Source organism: Protopterus annectens, chromosome 3.part1 (genome assembly GCF_019279795.1).
Source record: "Protopterus annectens isolate FY-2018-M chromosome 3.part1, PAN1.0, whole genome shotgun sequence".
In the NCBI taxonomy this organism is placed as follows: Eukaryota; Metazoa; Chordata; order Ceratodontiformes; family Protopteridae; genus Protopterus; species Protopterus annectens.
Window position 1 is genome coordinate 403,473,041 of NC_056732.1, and position 20,609 is coordinate 403,493,649.

The 20,609-nt window shown below is 40.3% G+C and overlaps 1 pseudogene; it reads right to left on the bottom strand.

The window, feature by feature from the left end:
* LOC122797677 lies at nucleotides 1-18,713 on the bottom strand (annotated as a pseudogene).
* Between the last annotated feature and the right edge of the window lie 1,896 nt (nucleotides 18,714-20,609).

Here is a 20,609-nt window from a genome sequence, read left to right on the forward strand (position 1 = left end):
TTACTGACACAGGGTTTTGCAGCAACTAGATAAGCAGCAGCATTACTGACATGGGGTTTTACAGCAACTAGATAAGCAGTAGCATTACTGACATGGGGTTTTACAGCAACTAGCTGAGTAGCAGCATAACTGACATGGGGTTTACAGCAACTAGGTAAGTAGCAGCATAACTGACATGGGGTTTTACAACAACTAGATAGCAGCAGCATAACTGACATAGGGTTTTACAGCAACTAGATAAGTAGCAGCATAACTGACATGTGGTTTTACAAAAACTAGATAAGAAGTATTACTGATGTGGGGTTTTATAGCAACTAGATAAGCAGCATTACTGGCATGGGGTTTTACAGCAACTAGATAGCAGTAGCATAACTGACATGGTGTTTTACAACAACTAGATAGCAGCAGCATTACACACGTGGAGTTTTACAACAACTAGGTAATCAGCAGCATTACTGACATGGGGTTTTAAAGCAACTAGATAAGCAGCAGAATAACTGACAGGTTTTACAGCAACTAGATAAGCAGCATTATTGACATGGAGTTTTAAGGCAACTAAATAAGCAGCAGCATTACTGAAGTGGGTTTTTATAGCAACTAGATAAGCAACAGCACTACTGACATGGGTGTTTCATCAACTAGATGAGGAGCAGCATTACTGACATGGGGTTTTACAGCAGCTAGATTAGCAGGAGCATTACTGACATGGAGTTTTACAACAACTAGATAAGCAGCAGCATTACTAATATGGGTTTTACAGCAACTAGATAAGCAACATTACTGACATGGGATTTTTCAGCATCTAGATAGCAGCAGCATTACTGACATGGAGTTTTACAGCAACTAGATAAGCAGCCGCATTACTGACATGGGGATTTACACCAACTAGATTAGCAGCAGCATAACTGACATGGGGTTTTACAGCAGCTAGTTAAGCAGCAGCATACCTGACATGGTGTTTTACAGTCACTAGATAGCAACAGCATTACTGACATGGAGTTTTACAGCAACTAGATAAGTAGCAGCATTACTGACATGGGGATTTACAGCAACTAGATTAGCAGCAGCATAACTGACGCAGGGTTTTTCAGCAACTAGATAAGCAGCATTACTGACATGGGATTTTTCAGCAACTAGATAAGCAGCAGCATTACTGACATGGGGTTTTACAGCATCTACATAGCAGCAACATAACTGACATGGGGTTTTACAGCAACTAGATTAGCAGCATTACTGACATGGGGTTTTACAGCAACTAGATAAGCAGCATTACTGATATAGAGTTTTACAGCAACTAGATAAGCAGCATTACTGAAATTGAGTTTTACAACATCTAGATAGCAGCAGAATTACTGACATGGGGTTTTACAGCAGCTAGATAAGCAGCAGCATAACTAGCATGGGGATTTTCAGCAACTAGATTAGCAGCAGCATTACTAAAGTGGGGTTTTACAGCAACTAGATAAGCAGCAGCATTACTAAAGTGGGGTTTTACAGCAACTAGATAAGCAGCAGCATTACTGACATGGAGTTTTACAACAACTAGATAAGCAGCAGCATTACTGACATGGAGTTTTACAACAGCATAGAAAAGCAGCAGCATTGCTGATATGGGGATTTACAGGAACTAGATTAGCAGCAGCATAACTGACATGGGGTTTTACAGCAACTAGATAAGCAGCAGCATTACTGACATGGAGTTTTACAACAACTAGATAAGCAGCAGCATTACTGACATGAGGTTTTACAGCATCTAGATAGCAGCGGCATTACTGACATGGAGTTTTACAGCAGCATAGAAAAGCAGCAGCATTGCTGATATGGGGATTTACAGGAACTAGATTAGCAGCAGCATAACTGACATGGGGTTTTACAGCAACTAGATAAGCAGCAGCATTACTGACATGGAGTTTTACAACAACTAGATAAGCAGCAGCATTACTGACATGAGGTTTTACAGCATCTAGATAGCAGCGGCATTACTGACATGGAGTTTTACAGCAGCATAGAAAAGCAGCAGCATTGCTGATATGGGGATTTACAGGAACTAGATTAGCAGCAGCATAACTGACATGGGTTTTACAGCAACTAGAAAAGCAGGAGCATAACTGACATGGCGTTTTACAGCAACTAGATAAGCAGCATTATTGACATTGGGTTTTAAGGCAACTAGATAAGTAGCAGCATAACTGATATGGGGTTTAACAGCAGTTAGATAAGTAGCAGCATTACTGACATGGGGTTTTACAGTGACTACATAAGCAGCAGCATTAATAACATCAGGTGTTGCAGCAACTAGATAAGCAGCAGCATAAGTTACATGGAGTTTTAAAGCAACTAGATAAGCAGCAGCATAACTGACACAGGGTTTTTCAGCAACTAGATAAGCAGCACTACTGACATGGGGTTTTAGAGCAACTAGATAAGCAGCAGAATTACTAACATGGGGTTTTACAGCATCTAGATAGCAGCAACATAACTGACATGGAGTTTTACAGCAACTAGGTAAGGAGCAGGATTACTGACATGGGTTTTACAGCAACCAGATAAGCAGCAGCATAACCCACATGGAGTTTTACAGCAACTAGATAAGCAGCAGCATTACTGATATGAGGTTTTACAGCAACTAGGTAAGCAGCAGCATTACTGGTGTGGGGTTTTACAGCAACTAGATAAGCAGCATTACTGATATGGGGTTTTACAGCAACTAGCTAAGTAGCATTACTGACATGAGGTTTTACAGCATCTAGATAGCAGCAGAATTACTCACGCTGGGTTTTACAGCAACTAGATAAGCAGCAGTATAACTGACATGGGGATTTACAGTAACTAGATTAGCAGCAGCATAACTGACATGGGGTTTTACAGCAACTAGATAAGCAGCAGCATAACAGACATGAGATTTTATAGCAACTAGATAAGCAGCATTATTGACATGGGGTTTTAAGGCAACTAGATAAGCAGCAGCATTACTGACATGGGGTTTTACAGCAACTAAATAAACAGGAGCTCTGCTGACATGGGGTTTTACAGCAACTAGATAGGCAGCAGCATTACTAACATGGGGTTTTACAGCAAATAGATAAGCAACAGTATTACTGACATGAGGTTTTACAGTGACTATATAAGCAGCATTAATGACATCAGGTTTTACAGCAACTAGATAAGCAGCAGCACAATTGACATGCAGTTTTACAACTACTAGATAAGCAGCAGCATAACTGACATGGAGTTTTATAGCAACTAGATAAGCAGCAGCATTAATGACATGGGGTTTTACAGCAACTAAATAAGCAGCATTACTGACACAGGGGTTTGCACCAACTAGATAAGCAGCAGCATAACTGTCACAGGGTTTTACATCAACTAGATAAACAGCATTACTGACATGGAGTTTTACAGCATCTAGATAGCAGCAGAATTACTGACATGGGGTTTTACAGCAAATAGATAACAGCAACATTACTGACATGGGGTTTTATAGCAACTAGATAAGGACCGTTACTGACATGCGGTTTTACGTCAACTAGGTAAGCAGTAGCATAACTGACATGGGGTTTTACAGGAGCTATATAAGCAGCAGCATTACTGATATGGGTTTTGTAGCAACTAGATAAGAAAAAGCATAACTGACACAGGGTTTTACAGCAACTAGATAAGTAGCATTACAGACATGAGGTTTTGCAGCATCTAGATAGCAGCAGCATTACTGACATGGGGTTTTACAGCAAGTAGATAAGCAGCATTACTGGCATGGGTTTTACAGAAACTATATAAGCAGCAGCTTTACTGACATGGGGTTTTGCAACAACTAGATAAGCAGCAGCCTAACTGACATGGTGTTTTGCAACAACTGGATAAGCAGCAGCATAACTGACATAAAATTGTGCAGCAACAAGATAAGCAACAGCATAACTGACATGGGGTTTTACAGCAACTGGATAAGCAGCAGCATAACTGACATGGTGTTTTACAACAACTAGATAGCAGCAGCATTACTGATGGTTTAAAGCAACTAGATAAGCAGCATTATTGACATTGGCTTTTAAGGCAACTAGATAAGCAGCAGCAATACTGACATGGGGTTTAACAGCAACTAGGTAAGCAGCAGCATTACTGACACAGGGCTTTGTAGCAACTAGATAAGAAGCAGCATTACTGACATGGGGTTTTACAGCAACTAGATAAGCAGCAGCGTTACTGACATGGGGTTTTACAGCAACTAGCTGAGTAGCAGCATAACTGACATGGAGTTTTACAACAACTAGATAGCAGCAGCATAACTGACATAGGGTTTTACAGCAACTAGATAAGTAGCAGCATAACTGACATGGTGTTTTACAACAACTAGATAGCAGCAGCATTACAGACGTGGAGTTTTACAACAACTAGGTAAGCAGCAGCATTAATGACATGGGGTTTTAAAGCAACTAGATAAGCAGGAGAATAACTGACAGGTTTTACAGCAACTAGATAAGCAGTGTTACTGACATGGGTTTTTAAGGCAACTAAATAAGCAGCAGCATTACTGAAGTGGGGTTTTATAGTAACTAGATAAGCAGCAGCATTGCAGACATGGGTTTTTCATTAGCTAGATGAGGAGCAGCATTACTGACATTGGGTTTTACAGCAGCTAGATTAGCAGCAGCATTACTGACATGGAGTTTTACAACAACTAGATAAGCAGCAGCATTACTAATATGGGTTTTACAGCAACTAGATAAGCAGCATTACTGACATGGGATTTTTCAGCATCTAGATAGCAGCAGCATTACTGACATGGAGTTTTACAGCAACTAGATAAGCAGTAGCATTACTGACATGGGGATTTACAGCAACTAGATTAGCAGCAGCATAACTGACATGGGGTTTTACAGCAGCTAGTTAAGCAGCAGCATAACTGACATGGTGTTTTACAACCACTAGATAGCAACAGCATTACTGACATGGAATTTTACAGCAACTAGATAAGTAGCAGCATTACTGATGTGGGGATTTACAGCAACTAGATTAGCAGAAGCATAACTGACGCAGGGTTTTTCAGCATCTAGATAAGCAGCATTACTGGCATGGGATTTTACAGCAACTAGATAAGCAGCAGCATTACTGACATGGGGTTTTACAGCATCTGGATTAGCAGCATTACTGACATGGGGTTTTACAGCAACTAGATAAGCAGCATTACTGAGATAGGGTTTACAGCAACTAGATAAGTAGCATTACAGAAATGGAGTTTTACAACATATAGATAGCAGCAGAATTACTGACATGGGGTTTTACAGGAGCTAGATAAGCAGCAGCATAACTGGCATGGGATTTTCAGCAACTAGATTAGCAGCAGCATACCTGACATGGGTTTTACAGCAACTAGATAAGCAGCAGCATAACTGACATAGGGTTTTATAGCAAGTAGATAAGCAGCATTATTAAAATGGAATTTTAAGGCAACTAGATAAGCAGCAGCATTAATGACATGGGGTTTTACGGCAACTAGATAAGCAGCATTACTGACATGGCTTTTACAGCAACTAGATAAGCAGCAGGATTACTTTCATGGGGTTATACAGCAACTAGATAAGCAAGAGCATTACTGACATAAGGTTTTACAGAGACTAAATAAGCAGCAGCATTAAAGACATCAGGTTTTACAGCAACTAGATAATCAGCAGCATAACTGACATGTAGTTTTACAGGAACTTGATAAGCAGCAGCATAACTGACATGGAGTTTTACAGCAACTAGATAAGCAGCAGCATTACTGACATGGAGTTTTACAGCATTTAGATAGCAGCAGCACTACTGGCATGTGTTTTTTTAGCAACTAGATAAGCAGCATTACTGACACGGGGTTTTACAGCAACTAGATAAGCAGCAGCATTACTGATATGGGCTTTGCAGCAACTAGATAAGAAAAAGCATAACTGACACAGGGTTTTACACCAATTAGATAAGCAACATTACAGACATTGGGTTTTGCAGCATCTAGATAGCAGCAGCATTACAGACATGGGGTTTTACAGCAACTAGATATGCAGCATTACTGGCATGGTGTTTTACACCCACCAGATAAGCAACAGCTTTACTGACATGGGTTTTGCATTAACTAAATACGCATTATTACTGGTAGGGTGTTTTACAGCAACTAGATAAGCAGCAGCATAACTGACATGCAATTTTGCAGCAACAAGATAAGCAGCAGCATAACTGACATGGGGTTTTACAGCAACTAGATAAGCAGCAGCATAACTGACATGGGGTTTTATATCAACTATGTAAGCAGCATTCCTGACATGGGATTTTACAGCAACTAGATAAGCAGCATTACTGACATGGGGTTTTACAGATACTAGACAAGCAGCAGCATTACTGACATGAGGTTTGACAGCATCTCATAAGCAGCAGCATTACTGACATGGGTTTTATAGTGACTAGATAATCAGCAGCATTACTAAAGTGGGGATTTACAGCAACTAGATAGCAGAGGCATACTGACATGTGGTTTTACAGTAACTAGATAAGCAGCATTACTGACATGGTGTTTTACAGCAACTAGATAAGCAGCAGGGTTACTGACATGGGGTTTTACAGCAACTATAAGCAGCAGCATAACTGCCATGAGGTGTTACAGCAACTAGATATGCAGCAGCATTATTGACATGAGGTTTTATAGCAACTAGATAGCAGTAGCTTTACTGACATGGGGTTTTACAGGAACTAGATTAGCAACAGCATTACTGACATGGGGTTTTCAGCAACTAGATAGCAGCAGGATAACTGACAAGGGGTTTACAGTAACTACATAAGCAGCATTACTGACATGGGGTTTTACAGCAACTAGAGAAGCAGCAGGATTACTAACATGGGGTTTTAGAGCAACTAGATAAATAGCAGCATAACTAACATTAGGTTTTACAGCAACAAGATAAGCAGTGGAATTACTGACATGGGGTTTTACAGCAACTAGATAGCAGCAACTTTACTGACATGGGGATTTACAGGAACTAGTTAAGCAGCAGCATTACTGACAAGGGGTTTTACAGCAACTTGGTAAGAAGCAGGATTAATGACATGGGGGTTTACAGCAACTAGATAAGCCTGATCATTACTCACATGGTGATTTACAGCAACTAGATAAGCAGCAGCATTACTGACATGGGGTTTTACAGCAACTAGATAAGTAGCAGCATAACTGACATGGGGTTTTACAGCAGCTAGATAAATAGCGGCATAACTGCCATGGGGTTTTACAGCAACTAGATAGCAGCATAACTGACATGGGGTTTTACAGCAACTAGATAAGCAGCAGCATTACTGACATGGGGTTTTACAGCAACTAGCTGAGTAGCAGCATAACTGACATGGGGTTTACAGCAACTAGATAAGTAGCAGCATAACTGACATGGGGTTTTGCAAAACTAGATAGCAGCAGCATAACTGACATAGGGTTTTACAGCAACTAGATAAGTAACAGCATAACTGACATGTGGTTTTACAAAAACTAGATATGCAGCAGCATTACTGATGTGGGGTTTTATGGCAACTAGATAAGCAGCATTACTGATATTGGGTTTTACAGCAACTAGATAGCAGCAGCATAACTGACATGGTGCTTTAAAACCACTAGATAGCAACAGCATTACTGACAAGGAGTTTTACAGCAACTAAATAAACAGGTGCACTGCTGACATGGGGTTTTACAGCAATAGATAGGCAGCAGCATTACAGACATGGGGTTTTGCAGCATCTAGATAGCAGCAGCATTACTGACATGGGATTTTACAGCAACTAGATAAGCAGCATTACTGGCATGGGGTTTTACAGCAACTATATAAGCAGCAGCTTTACTGACATGGGGTTTTGCAACAACTAGATAAGCAGCAGCCTAACTGACATGGTGTTTTGCAACAACTGGATAAGCAGCAGCATAACTGACATACAATTGTGCAGCAACAAGATAAGCAGCAGCATAACTGACATGGGGTTTTACAGCAACTAGATAAGCAGCAGCATAACTGACATGGTGTTTTACAACATCTAGATAAGCAGCAGCATAACTGACATAGTGTTTTACAACAACTAGATAGCAGTAGCATTACTGATGGGTTTAAAGCAACTAGATAAGCCGCATTATTGACATGGGTTTCTAAGGCAACTAGATAAGCAGCAGCAATACTGACATGGGGTTTAACATCAACTAGGTAAGCAGCAGCATTACTGACACAGGGTTTTGCAGCAACTAGATAAGCAGCAGCATTACTGACATGGGGTTTTACAGCAACTAGCTGAGTAGCAGCATAACTGACATGGAGTTTACAGCAACTAGGTAAGTAGCAGCATAACTGACATGCGGTTTTACAACAACTAGATAGCAGCAGCATAACTGACATAGGGTTTTACAGCAACTAGATAAGTAGCAGCATAACTGACATAGGGTTTTACAAAAACTAGATAAGCAGCATTACTGATGTGGGGTTTTATAGCAAATAGATAAGCAGCATTACTGACATGGGGTTTTACAGCAACTAGATAGCAGTAGCATAAGTGACATGGTGTTTTACAACAACTAGATAGCAGCAGCATTACAGACGTGGAGTTTTACAATAACTAGGTAAGCAGCAGCATTACTGACATGGGGTTTTAAAGCAACTAGATAAGCAGCAGAATGACTGACAGGTTTTACAGCAACTAGATAAGCAGCATTATTGACATGGGGTTTTAAGGCAACTAAATAAGCAGGAGCATTACTGAAGTGGGTTTTTATAGCAACTAGATAAGCAGCAGCACTACTGACATGGGTTTTTCATCAACAAGATGAGGAGCAGCATAACTGACACAGGGTTTTACAGCAACTAGATAAGTAGCATTACAGACATGAGGTTTTGCAGCATCTAGATAGCAGCAGCATTACTGACATGGGGTTTTACAGCAACTAGATAAGTAGCATTACTGGCATGGGTTTTACAGCAACTATATAAGCAGCAGCTTTTCTGACATGGGGTTTTGCAACAACTAGATAAGCAGCAGCCTAACTGACATGGTGTTTTGCAACAACTGGATAAGCAGCAGCATAACTGACATAAAATTGTGCAGCAACAAGATAAACAACAGCATAACTGACATGGGGTTTTACAGCAACTGGATAAGCAGCAGCATAACTGACATGGTGTTTTACAACAACTAGATAGCAGCAGCATTACTGATGGTTTAAAGCAACTAGATAAGCAGAATTATTGACATTGGCTTTTAAGGCAACTAGATAAGCAGCAGCAATACTGACATGCGGTTTAACAGCAACTAGGTAAGCAGCAGCATTACTGACACAGGGTTTTGTAGCAACTAGATAAGCAGCAGCATTACTGACATGGGGTTTTACAGCAACTAGATAAGCAGCAGCATTACTGACATGGGGTTTTACAGCAACTAGCTGAGTAGCAGCATAACTGACATGGGGTTTACAGCAACTAGGTAAGTAGCAGCATAACTGACATGGAGTTTTACAACAACTAGATAGCAGCAGCATAACTGACATAGGGTTTTGCAGCAACTAGATAAGTAGCAGCATAACTGACATGTGGTTTTACAAAAACTAGATAAGCAGCAGCATTACTGATGTGGGGGTTTATAGCAACTAGATAAGCAGCATTACTGACATGGGGTTTTACAGCAACTAGATAGCAGCAGCATAACTGACATGGTGTTTTACAACAACTAGATAGCAGCAGCATTACAGACGTGGAGTTTTACAACAACTAGGTAAGCAGCAGCATTACTGACATGGGGTTTTAAAGCAACTAGATAAGCAGGAGAATAACTGACAGGTTTTACAGCAACTAGATAAGCAGTATTACTGACATGGGTTTTTAAGGCAACTAAATAAGCAGCAGCATTACTGAAGTGGGTTTTTTATAGCAACTAGATAAGCAGCAGCATTACAGACATGGGTTTTTCATTAACTAGATGAGGAGCAGCATTACTGACATTGGGTTTTACAGCAGCTAGATTAGTAGGAGCATTACTGACATGGAGTTTTACAACAACTAGATAAGCAGCAGCATTACTAATATGGGTTTTACAGCAACTAGATAAGCAGCATTACTGACATGCGATTTTTCAGCATCTAGATAGCAGCAGCATAACTGACATGGAGTTTTACAGCAACTAGAAAAGCAGCAGCATTACTGACATGGGGATTTACAGCAACTAGATTAGCAGCAGCATAACTGACATGGGGTTTTACAGCAGCTAGTTAAGCAGCAGCATAACTGACATGGTGTTTTACAACCACTAGATAGCAACAGCATTACTGACATGGAATTTTACAGCAACTAGATAAGTAGCAGCATTACTGATGTGGGGATTTACAGCAACTGGATTAGCAGAAGCATAACTGATGCAGGGTTTTCAGCATCTAGATAAGCAGCATTACTGGCATGGGATTTTACAGCAACTAGATAAGCAGCAGCATTACTGACATGGGGTTTTACAGCATCTAGATTAGCAGCATTACTGACATGGGGTTTTACAGCAACTAGATAAGCAGCATTACTGAGATAGGGTTTACAGCAACTAGATAAGTAGCATTACAGAAATGGAGTTTACAACATATAGATAGCAGCAGAATTACTGACATGGGGTTTTACAGGAGCTAGATAAGCAGCAGCATAACTGGCATGGGGATTTTCAGCAACTAGATTAGCAGCAGCATACCTGACATGGGTTTTACAGCAACTAGATAAGCAGCAGCATAACTGACATAGGGTTTTATAGCAAGTAGATAAGCAGCATTATTAAAATGGAATTTTAAGGCAACTAGATAAGCAGCAGCATTAATGACATGGGGTTTTACGGCAACTAGATAAGCAGCATTACTGACATGGCTTTTACAGCAACTAGATAAGCAGCAGGATTACTTTCATGGGGTTATACAGCAACTAGATAAGCAAGAGCATTACTGACATAAGGTTTTACAGCAACTAGATAATCAGCAGCATAACTGACATGTAGTTTTACAGGAACTTGATAAGCAGCAGCATAACTGACATGGAGTTTTACAGCAACTAGATAAGCAGCAGCATTACTGACATGGAGTTTTACAGCATTTAGATAGCAGCAGCACTACTGGCATGTGTTTTTTAGCAACTAGATAAGCAGCATTACTGACACGGGGTTTTACAGCAACTAGATAAGCAGCAGCATTACTGACATGGGCTTTGCAGCAACTAGATAAGAAAAAGCATAACTGACACAGGGTTTTACACCAATTAGATAAGCAGAATTACATACATTGGGGTTTGCAGCATCTAGATAGCAGCAGCATTGCAGACATGGGGTTTTACAGCAACTAGATATGCAGCATTACTGGCATGGTGTTTTACACCCACCAGATAAGCAACAGCTTTACTGACATGGGTTTTGCATCAACTAAATATGCATTATTACTGGCAGGGTGTTTTACAGCAACTAGATAAGCAGCAGCATAACTGACATGCAATTTTGCAGCAACAAGATAAGCAGCAGCATAACTGACATGGGGTTTTACAGCAACTAGATAAGCAGCAGCATAACTGACATGGGGTTTTATATCAACTATATAAGCAGCATTCCTGACATGGTATTTTACAGCAACTAGATAAGCAGCATTACTGACATGGGGTTTTACAGATACTAGACAAGCAGCAGCATTATTGACATGAGGTTTGACAGCATCTCATAAGCAGCAGCATTACTGACATCGGTTTTATAGTGACTAGATAATCAGCAGCATTACTAAAGTGGGGATTTACAGCAACTAGATAGCAGAGGCATAACTGACATGTGGTTTTACAGTAACTAGATAAGCAGCATTACTGACATGGTGTTTTACAGCAACTAGATAAGCAGCAGGGTTACTGACATGGGGTTTTACAGCAGCTAGGTAAGCAGCAGCATTACTAACATGGGTTTTCCAGAAACTAGATAAGCCGCAGCATAACTGCCATGAGGTGTTACAGCAACTAGATATGCAGCAGCATTATTGACATGAGGTTTTATAGCAAATAGATAGCAGTAGCTTTACTGACATGGGGTTTTACAGGAACTAGATTAGCAGCAGCATTACTGACATGGGGTTTTACAGCAACTAGATAGCAGCAGGATAACTGACAAGGAGTTTACAGTAACTACATAAGCAGCATTACTGACATGGGGTTTTACAGCAACTAGATAAGCAGCAGGATTACTAACATGGGGTTTTAGAGCAACTAGATAAATAGCAGCATAACTAACATTAGGTTTTACAGCAACTAGATAAGCAGTGGAATTACTGACATGGGGTTTTACAGCAACTAGATAGCAGCAACTTTACTGACATGGGGATTTACAGGAACTAGTTAAGCAGCAGCATTACTGACAAGGGGTTTTACAGCAACTTGATAAGCAGCAGCATTAATAACATGGGGTTATTCAGCAACTAGATATGAAGCAGGATTAATGACATGGGGTTTTACAGCAACTAGATACGCCTGATCATTACTCACATGGTGTTTTACAGCAACTAGATAAGCAGCAGCATTACTGACATGGGGTTTTACAGCAACTAGATAAGTAGCAGCATAACTGACATGGGGTTTTACAGCAGCTAGATAAATAGCAGCATAACTGCCATGGGGTTTTACAGAAACTAGATAGCAGCATAACTGACATGGGGTTTTACAGCAACTAGATAAGCAGCAGCATTGCTGACATGGGGTTTTACAGCAACTAGCTGAGTAGCAGCATAACTGACATGGGGTTTACAGCAACTAGATAAGTAGCAGCATAACTGACATGGGGTTTTGCAAAACTAGATAGCAGCAGCATAACTGACATAGGGTTTTACAGCAACTAGATAAGTAACAGCATAACTGACATGTGGTTTTACAAAAACTAGATATGCAGCAGCATTACTGATGTGGGGTTTTAAAACCACTAGATAGCAACAGCATTACTGACATGGAGTTTTACAGCAACTAAATAAACAGGTGCACTGCTGACATGGGGTTTTACAGCAACTAGATAAGCAGCAGTATTACTAATATGGGTTTTACAGCAACTAGATAAGCAGCATTACTGACATGCGATTTTTCAGCATCTAGATAGCAGCAGCATAACTGACATGGAGTTTTACAGCAACTAGAAAAGCAGCAGCATTACTGACATGGGGATTTACAGCAACTAGATTAGCAGCAGCATAACTGACATGGGGTTTTACAGCAGCTAGTTAAGCAGCAGCATAACTGACATGGTGTTTTACAACCACTAGATAGCAACAGCATTACTGACATGGAATTTTACAGCAACTAGATAAGTAGCAGCATTACTGATGTGGGGATTTACAGCAACTAGATTAGCAGAAGCATAACTGATGCAGGGTTTTTCAGCATCTAGATAAGCAGCATTACTGGCATGGGATTTTACAGCAACTAGATAAGCAGCAGCATTACTGACATGGGGTTTTACAGCATCTAGATTAGCAGCATTACTGACATGGGGTTTTACAGCAACTAGATAAGCAGCATTACTGAGATAGGGTTTACAGCAACTAGATAAGTAGCATTACAGAAATGGAGTTTTACAACATATAGATAGCAGCAGAATTACTGACATGGGGTTTTACAGGAGCTAGATAAGCAGCAGCATAACTGGCATGGGGATTTTCAGCAACTAGATTAGCAGCAGCATACCTGACATGGGTTTTACAGCAACTAGATAAGCAGCAGCATAACTGACATAGGGTTTTATAGCAAGTAGATAAGCAGCATTATTAAAATGGAATTTTAAGGCAACTAGATAAGCAGCAGCATTAATGACATGGGGTTTTACGGCAACTAGATAAGCAGCATTACTGACATGGCTTTTACAGCAACTAGATAAGCAGCAGGATTACTTTCATGGGGTTATACAGCAACTAGATAAGCAAGAGCATTACTGACATAAGGTTTTACAGAGACTAAATAAGCAGCAGCATTAATGACATCAGGTTTTACAGCAACTAGATAATCAGCAGCATAACTGACATGTAGTTTTACAGGAACTTGATAAGCAGCAGCATAACTGACATGGAGTTTTACAGCAACTAGATAAGCAGCAGCATTACTGACATGGAGTTTTACAGCATTTAGATAGCAGCAGCACTACTGGCATGTGTTTTTTAGCAACTAGATAAGCAGCATTACTGACACGGGGTTTTACAGCAACTAGATAAGCAGCAGCATTACTGACATGGGCTTTGCAGCAACTAGATAAGAAAAAGCATAACTGACACAGGGTTTTACACCAATTAGATAAGCAGCATTACATACATTGGGGTTTGCAGCATCTAGATAGCAGCAGCATTACAGACATGGGGTTTTACAGCAACTAGATATGCAGCATTACTGGCATGGTGTTTTACACCCACCAGATAAGCAACAGCTTTACTGACATGGGTTTTGCATCAACTAAATATGCATTATTACTGGCAGGGTGTTTTACAGCAACTAGATAAGCAGCAGCATAACTGACATGCAATTTTGCAGCAACAAGATAAGCAGCAGCATAACTGACATGGGGTTTTACAGCAACTAGATAAGCAGCAGCATAACTGACATGGGGTTTTATATCAACTATATAAGCAGCATTCCTGACATGGTATTTTACAGCAACTAGATAAGCAGCATTACTGACATGGGGTTTTACAGATACTAGACAAGCAGCAGCATTATTGACATGAGGTTTGACAGCATCTCATAAGCAGCAGCATTACTGACATCGGTTTTATAGTGACTAGATAATCAGCAGCATTACTAAAGTGGGGATTTACAGCAACTAGACAGCAGAGGCATAACTGACATGTGGTTTTACAGTAACTAGATAAGCAGCATTACTGACATGGTGTTTTACAGCAACTAGATAAGCAGCAGGGTTACTGACATGGGGTTTTACAGCAACTAGGTAAGCAGCAGCATTACTAACATGGGTTTTCCAGAAACTAGATAAGCAGCAGCATAACTGCCATGAGGTGTTACAGCAACTAGATATGCAGCAGCATTATTGACATGAGGTTTTATAGCAACTAGATAGCAGTAGCTTTACTGACATGGGGTTTTACAGGAACTAGATTAGCAGCAGCATTACTGACATGGGGTTTTACAGCAACTAGATAGCAGCAGGATAACTGACAAGGAGTTTACAGTAACTACATAAGCAGCATTACTGACATGGGGTTTTACAGCAACTAGATAAGCAGCAGGATTACTAACATGGGGTTTTAGAGCAACTAGATAAATAGCAGCATAACTAACATTAGGTTTTACAGCAACTAGATAAGCAGTGGAATTACTGACATGGGGTTTTACAGCAACTAGATAGCAGCAACTTTACTGACATGGGGATTTACAGGAACTAGTTAAGCAGCAGCATTACTGACAAGGGGTTTTACAGCAACTTGATAAGCAGCAGCATTAATAACATGGGGTTATTCAGCAACTAGATATGAAGCAGGATTAATGACATGGGGTTTTACAGCAACTAGATACGCCTGATCATTACTCACATGGTGTTTTACAGCAACTAGATAAGCAGCAGCATTACTGACATGGGGTTTTACAGCAACTAGATAAGTAGCAGCATAACTGACATGGGGTTTTACAGCAGCTAGATAAATAGCGGCATAACTGCCATGGGGTTTTACAAAAACTAGATAGCAGCATAACTGACATGGGGTTTTACAGCAACTAGATAAGCAGCAGCATTGCTGACATGGGGTTTTACAGCAACTAGCTGAGTAGCAGCATAACTGACATGGGGTTTACAGCAACTAGATAAGTAGCAGCATAACTGACATGGGGTTTTGCAAAACTAGATAGCAGCAGCATAACTGACATAGGGTTTTACAGCAACTAGATAAGTAACAGCATAACTGACATGTGGTTTTACAAAAACTAGATATGCAGCAGCATTACTGATGTGGGGTTTTAAAACCACTAGATAGCAACAGCATTACTGACATGGAGTTTTACAGCAACTAAATAAACAGGTGCACTGCTGACATGGGGTTTTACAGCAACTAGATAGGCAGCAGCATTACAGACATGGGGTTTTGCAGCATCTAGATAGCAGCAGCATTACTGACATGGGGTTTTACAGCAACTATATAAGCAGCAGCTTTACTGACATGGGGTTTTGCAACAACTAGATAAGCAGCAGCCTAACTGACATGGTGTTTTGCAACAACTGGATAAGCAGCAGCATAACTGACATACAATTGTGCAGCAACAAGATAAGCAGCAGCATAACTGACATGGGGTTTTACAGCAACTAGATAAGCAGCAGCATAACTGACATGGTGTTTTACAACATCTAGATAAGCAGCAGCATAACTGACATGGTGTTTTACAACAACGAGATAGCAGCAGCATTACTGACGGGTTTAAAGCAACTAGATAAGCCACATTATTGACATGGGTTTCTAAGGCAACTAGATAAGCAGCAGCAATACTGACATGGGGTTTAACATCAACTAGGTAAGCAGCAGCATTACATACACAGGATTTTGCAGCAACTAGATAAGCAGCAGCATTACTGACATGGGGTTTTACAGCAACTAGATAAGCAGCAGCATTACTGACATGGGGTTTTACAGCAACTAGCTGAGTAGCAGCATAACTGACATGGGGTTTACAGCAACTAGGTAAGTAGCAGCATAACTGACATGGGGTTTTACAACAACTAGATAGCAGCAGCATAACTGACATAGGGTTTTACAGCAACTAGATAAGTAGCAGCATAACTGACATGTGATTTTACAAAAACTAGATGAGCAGCATTACTGATGTGGGGTTTTACAGCAACTAGATTGCAGTAGCATAACTGACATGGTGTTTTACAACAACTAGATAGCAGCAGCATTACAGACGTGGAGTTTTACAACAACTAGGTAAGCAGCAGCATTACTGACATGGGGGTTTAAAGCAACTAGATAAGCAGCAGAATAACTGACAGGTTTTACAGCAACTAGATAAGCAGCATTATTGACATGGGGTTTTAAGGCAACTAAATAAGCAGCAGTATTACTGAAGTGGGTTTTTATAGCAACTAGATAAGCAGCAGCACTACTGACATGGGTTTTTCATCAACTAGATGAGGAGCAGCATTACTGACATGGGGCTTTACAGCAGCTAGTTTAGCAGCAGCATTACTGACATGGAGTTTTACAACAACTAGATAAGCAACAGCATTACTAATATGGGTTTTACAGCAACTATATAAGCAGCATTACTGACATGGGATTTTTAAGCATCTAGATAGCAGCAACATTACTGACATGGAGTTTTACAGCAACTAGATAAGCAGCCGCATTACTGACATGGGGATTTACAGCAACTAGATTAGCAGCAGCATAACTGACATGGGGTTGTACAACAGCTAGTTAAGCAGTAGCATAACTGACGTGTTGTTTTACAATCACTAGATAGCAACAGCATTACTGACATAGAGTTTTACAGCAACTAGATAAGTAGCAGCATTACTGACATGGGGATTTACAGCAACTAGATTAGCAGCAGCATAACTGAAGCAGGGTTTTTCAGCAACTAGATAAGCAGCATTACTGACATGGGATTTTACAGCAACTAGATAAGCAGCAGCATTACTGACATGGGGTTTTACAGCATCTAGATAGCAGCAGCATAACTAGCATGGGGATTTTCAGCAACTAGATTAGCAGCAGCATACCTGACATGGGTTTTACAGCAACTAGATAAGCAGCAGCATTACTAAAGTGGGGTTTTACAGCAACTAGATAAGCAGCAGCATTATTGACATGGGATTTTACAGCAACTTGATAAGCAGCAGCATTACTGACATGGAGTTTGACAACAACTAGATAAGCAGCAGCATTACTGACATGAGGTTTTACAGCATGTAGATAGCATCAGCATTACTGACATGGTATTTTACAGCAGCATAGAAAAGTAGCAGAATTGCTGACATGGGGATTTACAGGAACTAGATTAGCAGCAGCATAACTGACATGGGGTTTTACAGCAACTAGAAAAGCAGGAGCATGAATGACATGGCATTTTACAGCAACTAGATAAGCACCATTATTGTCATTGGGTTTTAAGGCAACTAGATAAGCAGCAGCATTACTGACATGGGGTTTTACAGCAACTAGATAAGAAGCAGCATTACTGCCATGGAGTTTTACAGCAACTAGATAAGTAGCAGCATAACTGACATGGGGTTTAACAGCAATTAGATAAGTAGCAGCATTACTGACATGGGGTTTTACAGTGACTACATAAGCAGCAGCATTAATAACATCAGGTTTTGCAGCAACTAGATAAGCAGCAGCATAAGTTACATGGAGTTTTAAAGCAACTAGATAAGCAGCAGCATAACTGACACAGGGTTTTTCAGCAACTAGATAAGCAGCACTACTGACATGGGGTTTAGAGCAACTAGATAAGCAGCAGCATTACTAACATGGGATTTTACAGCATCTAGATAGCAGCAACATAACTGACATGGGGTTTTACAGCAACTAGATAAGCAGCATTACTGACATGGAGTTTTACAGCAACTAGGTAAGGAGCAGGATTATGGAAATGGGTTTTACAGCAACCAGATAAGCAGCAGCATAACCCACATGGACTTTTACAGCAACTAGATAAGCAGCAGCATTACTGATATGAGGTTTTACAGCAACTAGGTAAGCAGCAGCATTACTGATGTGGGGTTTTACAGCAACTAGATAAGCAGCATTACTGATATGGGGTTTTACAGCAACTAGCTAAGGAGCATTACTGACATGAACTTTTACAGCATCTAGATACCAGCAGAATTACTCACGCGGGGTTTTACAGCAACTAGATAAGCAGCAGCATAACTGGCATGAGGATTTACAGCAACTAGATTAGCAGCAGCATAACTGACATGGGGTTTTACAGCAACTAGATAAGCAGCAGCATAACAGACATGAGATTTTATAGCAAATAGATAAGCAGCATTATTGACATGGGGTTTTAAGGCAACTAGATAAGCAGCAGAATTACTGACATGGGTTTTACAGCAACTAAACAAACAGGAGCACTGCTGACATGGGGTTTTACAGCAACTAGATAGGCAGCATCATTACAGACATGGGGTTTTGCAACATCTAGATAGCAGCAGCATTACTGACATAAGGTTTTACAGCAACTAGATAAGCAGCATTACTGGCATGGGGTTTTACAGCAACTATATAAGCAGCAGCTTTACTGACATGAGGTTTTGCAACAACTAGATAAGCAGCAGCCTAACTGACATGGTGTTTTGCAACAACTGGATAAGCAGCAGCATAACTGACATACAATTGTGCAGCAACAAGATAAGCAGCAGCATAACTGGCATGGGGGTTTACAGCAACTAGATAAGTAGCAGCATAACTGACATGGTGTTTTACAACATTTAGAGAAGCAGCAGCATAACTGACATGGTGTTTTACAACAACTAGATAGCAGCAGCATTACTGACGGGTTTAAAGCAACTAGATAAGTAGCAGCATAACTGACATGTGGTTTTACAAAAACTAGATAAGCAGCATTACTGATGTGGGGTTTTATAGCAACTAGATAAGCAGCATTACTGACATGTGGTTTTACAGCAACTAGATAGCAGTAGCATAACTGACATGGTGTTTTACAACAACTAGATAGCAGCAGCATTACAGACGTGGAGTTTTACAACAACTAGGTAAGCAGCAGCATTACTGACATGGGGTTTTAAAGCAACTAGATAAGCAGCAGAATAACTGACAGGTTTTACAGCAACTAGATAAGCAGCATTATTGACATAGGTTTTAACGCAACTAAATAAGCAGCAGCATTACTGAAGTGGGTTTTTATAGCAACTAGATAAGCAGCAGCACTACTGACATGGGTTTTTCATCAACTAGATGAGGAGCAGCATTACTGACATGGGGTTTTACAGCAGCTAGATTAGCAGCAGCATTACTGACATGGAGTTTTACAACAACTAGATAAGCAGCAGCATTACTAATATGGGTTTTACAGCAACTAGATAAGCAGCATTACTGACATGGAGTTTTACAGCAACTAGATAAGCAGCCACAATACTGACATGGGGATTTACAGCAACTAGATTAGCAGCAGCATAACTGACATGGGGTTTTACAGCAGCTAGTTAAGCAGCAGCATAACTGACATGGTGTTTTCCAATCACTAGATAGCAACAGCATTACTGACATGGAGTTTTACAGCAACTAGATAAGTAGCAGCATTACTGACATGGGGATTTACAGCAACTAGATTAGCAGCAGCATAACTGACACAGGGTTTTTCAGCAGCTAGATAAGCAGCATTACTGACATGGGATTTTACAGCAGCTAGATAAGCAGCAGCATTACTGACATGGGGTTTTACAGCATCTAGATAGCAGCAACATAACTGACATGGGGTTTTACAGCAACTAGATTAGCAGCATTACTGACATGGGATTTTACAGCAACTAGATAAGCAGCATTACTGATATAGGGTTTTATAGCAACTAGATAAGCAGCATTACTGAAATTGAGTTTTACAACATCTAGATAGCAGCAGAATTACTGACAC